We start from the raw sequence: 9,608 nt of genomic DNA, 5'->3' as shown, positions 1-9,608 counted from the left end.
GGACTTCTACGGCCTGACTGCAGGACAGCAGCCGCTGCGGCTCCTGGCTGTCCTGGGCGGGGGTCGCTGAAACCCTAATCAGTACATCTCAGCTCTCACGGTAGATTTTAGAGGAAGGGGAGCGAGGAGGGGTGGGTGGATGGGAGAATTAAATTGGCAATACAGTCTCTTGGACTGAGGAGGATGAAGAAATTAAATGATTACAAACCCAAAGGCCAAACAAAAGAAGAAGAGCCGGGGGCGGGAGGGGACAATCAGCCTAAACCTGGAGCATATGTTCTGGAAATCCAATTTGCACATGGAGAGTGGAGGGGCCCCTGCCGAGGCGGGCAGGGGCTGAGGACTTGCTGGTGAACAGAGGGCCGTTGCCCTGGAGACCGTCTTAGCAAATAGGAAAATAACAGGGGCTTAAGGGAGAAAGGGAAATGGGGCCCTGCTTAGGACGGTTGAAATCTTAGAAACCAGACCAGGACATGGAAGGAATGCATTTAAAGAGACAAGTACAGATTTCACTGCTTTGAAAACTGACGATAGGAAGAAGGAAGCCACCTTGGTTGTTTCTGGGTTAGTCTGGGTCATCAGACACAAGAGGTTTAATAGAGGGGAAGAGGGAACTTTTTTAGGAGCAGAGATTGGGGTACACTTGCCTATCTCCTAGCCTCTGTCCCAGAGGGCACTATAAAATGTGCTGTCAGAGAGCCCCTGACAGAGAAACAACAGTAAAACTAAATCCAGGGACCTGCCTCCTCCGTGTCCACGATAATAACGTGAGGTGGCAGATTTAAGAGAGGGACGTCCAGAGCTATTAGCATGAAACCCGCAGACGGACCGGCTGATTTCAAGGGAAGGCAATGGTTCGGGGGACGTGGCTTGAGCACCTGTGGCCAGGAGTTTCTGCGTTAGCACTCGGTGAAAGCTGGTCTGGACAGTCCTCTGCACGATGTCTATGTGTTTTGGTACTAACTTTGACACTCCGAAGGGCGGGACTAGAGGAGGGGCTCCCACCGGAGGACCGGGAGCAGGAGGAGCCCAGGAGATAGGCCAAAGGGCTTAGCCTAAGGGGACAACTGGGAGAACCAGGGTGAGCACAGATGGGCCCTGGGCAATTGCTGAGAAGGGACTCAAACAACGGTTCTCAAAGTGTGTTCCCCTGAGCAGCAGCACCAGCACCACCTGGGATTTGGCAAAAATGCTAAAGCTTGCCCTAACCGGTTTGGCTCAGTGGATAGAGAGCGTCGGCCTGCAGACTGAAAGGTCCCAGGTTCGATTCCGGCCAAGGGCATGTACCTTGGTTGCAGGCACATCCCGGTAGGGGGTGTGCAGGAGGCAGCTGATCGATGTTTCTAACTCTTTATCCCTCTCCCTTCCTCTCTGTAAAAAATCAATAAAATATATTTTTTTTAAAAAAAAAGAAAGAAAAGAAAATGCTAAAGCTCAGTCCTCCTGAGTCTGCAGTTTTTGCAATGGGGCCTAGCCATCTGCATTGCAACAAACAAAGTGAGAGCGGTGCACACCACCCTTTGAGAACAATCCTACTAAGACATCCCTAACTTGCCTTTAATGGCTGCTGAGTGCAAACTTGCGAGGGAGCGGGCTCCCCTAAAACCTTCGGGTCAGCTTAGACAGGTGGGTACATGGTGGGACACACTGAAGGGAAGTCTCGAGAAGCCACATCTGGGCTTGACATCGGTGTCACACCGACGGTGGGAGAGATTTTATGCAAAATTACCCCGCTCACAGAAGAGAGATACACAAGACGAGTTTACGCAACAGGACGTTGGAAAGAATCAGAATTCGCTAATAATCTCTTCCCATCGGAGAACTAAGTCTGGAATAACTACAGGTTTGTAATAGAAAAATTGGTGAACCCGGTAAGAGAAAACAAACACAGATGACCCTGTGATCTTAATATTGAACAGATCTACAGATGAGAAGGCCCTAGGAGTTGGGAAAGGAACATTTCCAGCTTGGAGAGATCAGGTAGTAAAGCAACAAGAAGCTTTAGGCATCAGGAACAAAAAACATGCAGAAATAATTAGATGGGGTCAGGGCACTAATGGAGAAGACGGTGAATGACTGTAATTTTCAGAGCTGTGAAGCCATAAATTGCACTGGGAGGACTGCCTGCTATTAGTGTAGCACTCTCTGCTCTCAAGATGAAGCAGCTGAAGGCTGTCGAATTGGTGAAAATTATTCCTGGAAAAAAGAAAGAAAATTGAATATGAAAGATAAGACGTCTTCTGGTACCTCTCGAAAGAGATGGGGGCCCACAGCCTCTGGATATGGGGGCCTGGGCCATCTTCAGAGGTAAGACTATTTTCATGTTTTTGTAATCCAAGGATGGAGCTTTGAAGCTGAAAACTCAAGAGCACTGAAAAAATAAGCAGGCTCCCAATTCTTGCTACCACTAAAATTCTGTGTTTTGTTTTGTTAATTCTTACCCAAGGATATTTTTTCCATTGATTTTTTTTTTAAGAGAGTGGAAGGGACTTGTGTGTGTGGAGAGAGAGAGAGAGAGAGAGAGAGAGAGAGAGAGAGAGAGAGAGAGAGAGAAGGAGAGAGAATATCACTGACGTGAAAAGATACATTGATTGGTTGCCTCCCACATGTGCTCCAACCAGGGCTGGCAATTTAACCCAGGTATGTGCCCCTGACCAGGAATCAAACTCAAGACCCTTCGGTGTGCACTAACCACTGAGTACTGGCTAGGACTAAACTTCTGGTTTTACAGAGAGGCAAGGGAAGGGCCGAGCCTGTGAGGCAGCGACTCCGCTATACAAAGTGTACAGAGGGAACAGAAGCTGTTGCTCTGGAAAGTGTCTTAGTTTTGGGAAAGACAGATGGCAAACAAGGAAATAACAGCGACTTAAGGAAAGAATCATAAGACCTAGTTCCCTCTCCAAGTTCTAACTCCGTAAGCTGCTTGTGCAGCAATAAGAAATAAAAGATAAGATATAGAGTCCAAATGAGGGAGGATCAAGCCACTAGGAAATCCAAGAATGAGAACTAGGCAAGTGGGTAAGCCAGAGGTGGACGACGGCCAGCGACCAAGTCCATTTCAAAGCTTTCCTCTGGCCTCTCTCCTATTTTTTTTCTTTGCTTAGTTTTTAACAGCTGTATTGAAATATAACTGGTGTACCATAAGCCACAAACGTTTAAAGCATATCACTGCATACATTTTGACATAGGTACACACCCCTGAAATCATCACCATAAGCAAGGTAAGGATTATCAATATTTCATTACCCCCAACATTTCCTCTGCCCCTCTGTAATCCATTTCTCTTTCCCTTCCCGACCTCCTCTCGGCCATTGCCATCCCAAGCAATCACTGATCTGATTTTTGTCAATTTGTTAGACTTTTCTAGAATTTCATGTACATGGAACTGTGCAGCATGTACTCCCTTTTGGATGACTTCTTTCACTCAACATAATGATTTTGAGATCCATCCAAGCTGCTATGTACATCGACACTTCGTTTTGTTCTTTAATTGTTAAACAGTATTCCATTATGTGGAATCAATGATATAGCCATCAATGATCAATTCATTTATTCATTTATCTAGTCATCTGTAGATGGTCATTTGGGTTGTTTCCATTTGGGAATATGATAAATTAAGCTATTCTGAACATTCATGTGCAAGGCTTTGTATGGCTATGTTTCTCAAGTAAATGCTGATGATATATTATTTGATTTGGGTTTAATTTGCTTAAATTATTAAGAATTTTTGTGACTGTGTTCATGAAAGATATTAGCATCTAGTTTGCTTTTCTTACAATGCCTTTGTCCAGTCCTGGTATTAAGGTAAGCCTGGCCTAATAAGATGAGTTGAGAAATGTTTCTTCCTCTGTTTTCTGGAAATTTTTGTATAGAATTGGTACTTTTCTCCCTTAAACTGTTGGTAGAATTTTTAACTAAAGCTATCTTGGCCTGGAGGGGTTTTTGTTGGTTAGTAAGTTTCTTGGGGAAGGGAGGTTTTTACAAATTCAACTTCTTTCATAGATACAGGATTATTCAGGTTGCCTCTTTCTTTCTGAGAAAGCTTTGGTAGTTTGTATCATTGTCAAATCTATTGGTGTACATTTTTTCACAAATCTTCTTATCCTTTTAATGCCTGTTGGAACTATAGTGATATCCCCTCATTTATTCTTGATATGGATAACTTGTGTCTTTTCTTTTATTCAGGATCAGTGCGGCCACAGAGTTATTTATTTAATAAATGTTCCCAGAGAACCGGCTTTTAACTGTCTCCAAGAATGAGCTCTTAAGCAGTTTCTAGGACCTTGAAACATGAATTAATACCTTATCACAAAAGGGTTGCAGAGCCATGTCTCAGGTACTCACTTAGTGAAACTAAAGTAACTCAGGTTATCAAGGAATTGTGCTTGAATATAAATGTATCATCCATCACTGTACAGAGGTCCCGGCAGGATCCACAGAGCTAGCTTTCCTGATACCAAGAAATTCAATCCTTCCCTGGGAGTCAAAAATCTACAGGTGTTCTTAACCCAGTGTGAGAGTTCTGCAGACCGTGATTTTCTAGGTGCTTTGTGGGTCCTCTGCCCCTAAGAGCCAAAGATGAGCATGGCCAACTAAGGAAAAAGGAAGAAGATGAAAATGACCGATACTAGGAATACAAAACAGACCCTCACCAATATAAAGAATAATGAAGCAATGTTAAAAACAACTCTAGTGCTCACTTCGGCAGCACATATACTAAAATTGGAACGATAGAGAGATGATTAGCATGGCCCCTGCACAAGGATGACACAAATTCGTGAAGTGTTCCATATTAAAAAAATAAAATAAAATAAAATAAATAAACCTCTAGCCCTAGCTGGTTTGGCTCAGTGGATAGAGCATTGGCCCATGAACTGAAGGGCCCTGAGTTTGATTCCAGTCAAGGTTGCAGGCTTCTTCGGGAGGCAACCAATCTATTTGTCTCTCTCACATCGATGTTTTTCTCTCTCTCTTTCTCCCTCCCTTCCACTCTAAAAATCAATGGAAAAATATCCTCAGGTGATGATTAACAATAACAAAAAAATGCCTCAACATTCAAAAGCTTTGATAAAAAGACCAATTCCATGAAAAACACAAATTATCAAAACTCACTACAGAAGGAAGAGATAAAAATATTTTGGATAGCCTTGTATCTATTAAAGGAATTAAATTTGTGGTAAAACCCTTTCCCCATCCGCACCCCACCCCCCAAATAAACCTTCATGGCAAAGTGGTTTCTCTGTTAATTCTATTAAATATTTAAGGGAGAAATAACACTAACTCCTTACATTCTCTTACCCAAAATATAAAAGGAAGGAACACTTCCCAACTTACTTTGTGAGACCAGCATCCCTAAATACAAAAATCAGAAAAAGACATTTAAGAAAAGAAAACTCTGGCCCAGCCAGTGTGGCTCAGTGGTTGAGCATCAAGCTATGAACCAGGAGGTCAGTGTTCGATTCCCGGTCAGGGCATATGCCTGAGTTGCAGGCTCAATCCCCAGTGTGGGGCATGCAGGAGGCAGCCAATCAATGATTCTCTCTCATTATTGATGTTTCTATCTCCCTTTCCCTCTCCCTTCCTCTCTCTGAAATCAACAAAAAATATATTTAAAAAACAACTGTAGACTAATATCTCCCATGAATTGGGAAAAAAGGAATGCTATGATGACCCTTGTGGTACTGGTTTGGAGTTCAAGGCATCAGTATGAACTTGTGTATGCGTTATATATATGAACTCATGTCTCTGAGATATATATGTATGTGTCGATGCAGAAACAATTATAGATGTATGTATGAGTTAGTATACATACATGTAATACCTAGCTCTGTCTGCTGGGAGGGCCTAAAAGCAGTGACATCCAATAGTAAAAAAATCCTTTTTAAAATATTAACAAATTGAATCCAACATTATATAAAAATAAAAATACATATGACTACATGGGGTTCATATTAGGGATGCAAGCCTAGACCAATATTCAATAGTCAATCAATATAATGGTCACTATAATTATCAATACTATATTTTATATTTGAAAGTTTTTAAGTAAGCAGGCCTTAGATGTTATCATCACACAATTATAATTTTTTGAAGGGATGAAGACACTAACTAACCTTATTGTGGTAATCATCTTGCAGTATATACATATTTCTAATCATCATACTGTACACCTTAAATTTAAATATGTCAATAATACCTCAATAAAGTTGGGAAGAAAAATTGATCATATAATTCATTGGTTAAATGAGAAAAATCATGACAATACCAGTAGATACAGAAAAAGCTTTTGACAAAATTCAGTATCAATTCATGATTTAAAAAAAAAAAAAAACCCTCTCATGAAACTAGGAATAGAAGGAAAGTTCTTTAACCTACAGCTAATGTTATAGTTAATGGTGAGAGATTAAACACTTTCTAAGATCTGGGCCAGGCAAGATGTCCTCTTTATCGCTCCTATTCAACACTGTACTTGAACTCCTAGCTAGTACTATAAAGTAAGAAAAAGAAATTTAAAAGCACATATGGTAAAAAGAAATAAATAAACTATCTTTAGTCATAGGCAACATGTAGAAAAATCCCACAAAATCTACAAAGAAAAGTCTCCTAGAACTAAAAAGTGAATTTAGTAAGACACAAGATTAACATACAGAAGTTAATTATGTTCCTATAAACAAGCAATGGACAATTGAAAACCGAAATTAACACAAAACAAAACAATACCATTCACAATAGTGCCACTTCACAAGGGACTTATATATAAATCTAACAAAACATATACAATGTCTATATGTGGAAAACTGAAAAAAAATTGATAAAAGAAATTAAAGCAGCTCAGTAAATGGAAAGATAGAGCATATTCATGGACTGGAAGACTCACTATTGTTAAGGCATTAAATCTACCAAATATGGTTTATAGAGTCAATGCAATCCCAATCAAAACCCCAGCCAATTTTTTTGTATATTTTTATAAGTTTATTCCAAAATTCATATGGAAAGGCAAAGGAATTAGAACAGCCAAACAATTTTTGAAAAAGAACACATCACCATATTTCAGGACTTACTATTATGCTCACGCTACAGCAATCATGTCAGCTGTAGATTAGCCGGAATCTTGGAGAAATCCCAGGATGGAGTGTGACAAATAAATCTAACAGTATTGCAAATACGTGACATAGCCACACTTAAGTGTGTGTGGAGAAAGGAGCTGACCTACGTAACTTTGAAAACTGCATTTGACTGGAAGTTTTAAGGATAAGGATAAAAGAAACCATACAAAAAAACTGTATTCCACTGTAAATTTGTTTCTTATTGGAGTCCAGGTTCACAATTCTTTTACAGGGATATAGGGGATGAATAATTAAGTAAGTGGATGATGGATGATGGTAGCCTGGTTTCTCATTACTGGAGAGGGAAGTGACAGGAAAAAAAGGAATGCTATAATGACCCTTGTGGTACTGGTTTGGAGTTCAAGGCATCAGTATGAACTTGTGTATGTGTTATATATATGAACTCATGTCTCTGAGATATATATGTATGTGTCGATGCAGAAACAATTATAGATATATGTATGTATACTAACTCATACATACAATACCTAGCTCTGTCTGCTGGGAGGGCCTAAAAGCAGTGACATCCAATAGTAATGAACAAACTCAGTGCCCACATTTTCATTTCTATAACCCATTTTTAAATTAAATTAAATTTAAATGAAACCGGCATCTTGGAGAAAAGACTGATTCTTAGACTGTGGTGAGGAAAATACAAGGAAGAAGCATCTTGTAGTACCAGAAAGTAAGACAGTGCTCAAAAACAAAGCAATGGCACATGTCATGGGTCATAGGAACTATCCTGAAAGATGTTGCAATTCGAGCAACAAAATAAGTACCAGTGCTGGATTATAACCCAAAATACAAAGTAAATATACATGAGTTCACTTACATAAATAAATGATTCATTGAATTCTTAATGAGTGAAATTAAAGTGAAAAAATGAATCTTCTCTAGATAAGAATTCCTAATAATATAGAGAGATACAGATACTCTTCACTCCACCAGGCGAAATTTAATTCCTTCCTCCCTTGACTTAGTCTACTTTCCAAAGTATAAAGTATGGAAAGGGAGAAATATTACCTATACCGTGGAGAATTCTTGCAGATACCATCTGAACCAAATGATCAAGGCAACATCACCAGTGATATTATGTGCGTATCATGAACCTATTAATAGGATGTAGTGAGAAGGGTACCTCGCCTCTGTGGCCTTCCTTCCAAAAACCCAGGACTATGAGAAAAACATCAGAAAAAAAACAAATTGAAGAACAGCGTATAAAATATCTGACCAGTACTCGTCAAAATTGCCAAGGTCATGGAAGACAAGGAAAGACTGAGGAACTGTCACTAGCCAGAGGAGACGAAGGACGCGTGGTCGCCAGCTGCAGCGTGGTGCCCTGAAGAGGGTCCTAGAACAGAAGGGGGACACTGATGGAAAGTTCTGGAGTTGAGTTAGTGAAAACAAACCAATGTTGCTTCTTAGTTTTGACAAATGTACAATAATAGAGCAAATGCTAAGAGACTCAGGTGAATTCTCCGTTATCTTTGTAACTACTCTGTAAATCGAAACTTATTCCAAACTAAAAAGGTTATTGTTTTAAATGAAGGTAAAATAGAGTCATTTTCGGACAAACACAAAGCTGAAATAATGTGCCTCTGGCATTACTGAACTGTAAGAAATGTTCATGAAATGTTTCACTCTGAAGAAAAATGTTACCTGAAGGAAAATTATTCCTTCTTGAAAGATCCTCAGATACACACATACACACACACACACACACACACACACACACGCATCAGAAATGGCAAGTACATGGTTAACATAAATAAATTTTCTCACTTTTATCATTTCTTTAAAGTATAATTGACTTGTTAAATTAAAATATTAAGAATGTATGGTGATATTTATATAGAGAGAGCATAAAATTATGACAACAAGAACACAAATGACCGACAGCTTCTATAGAAGTATACAGTTGCAAACTTAATATTAAATACAATATTATTTGAAGGTGCAATGTAATAGCTTAAAGATAGATATTATAAGACACAGGAAAACCAAAGAAAAATAAAACAAAGAGCCATACCTAGCAATGCAACAAAGGAAATAAAATGAAATGCTAAAAAATACACAATTAAAGCAAAAGACAGCGGGAAAGGAGGGAAAAAAGAACAAAAATCAGATGAAACAAATAGAAAAGGAATTACAAGATGGTAGCCATAAGCCAGACCATATACTAGTATGTAATTAAATAAAAACACTCAATTACAAGGCAGAGATTGTCAGAGTGATTTACAAAATAAGGCCCAACTATACATTGACTACAAGAAACATGCTTGCTATATAAAGAAACAGACTAAAATAAGAATATGGAAAGAGACATAACATGCAAACCCTAATCATAAGAAGTCTGGAGTGACTGGATAATGTAAGAGAAAGTAGACTTCAGAATAAGGAATATTGGCAGCGAAAAAGAAGTACTGTATCAGTTTTCTATAGCTGCATAGCAAATTACCACAAGCCTGACAGCTTAAAGCAGCACCATGGACCGGTTCGAAT

Source organism: Myotis nattereri (genome assembly GCF_964212035.1).
Source record: "Myotis nattereri genome assembly, chromosome: 11".
NCBI lineage: Eukaryota > Metazoa > Chordata > Mammalia > Chiroptera > Vespertilionidae > Myotis > Myotis nattereri.
This window is presented reverse-complemented; position numbering follows the sequence as displayed.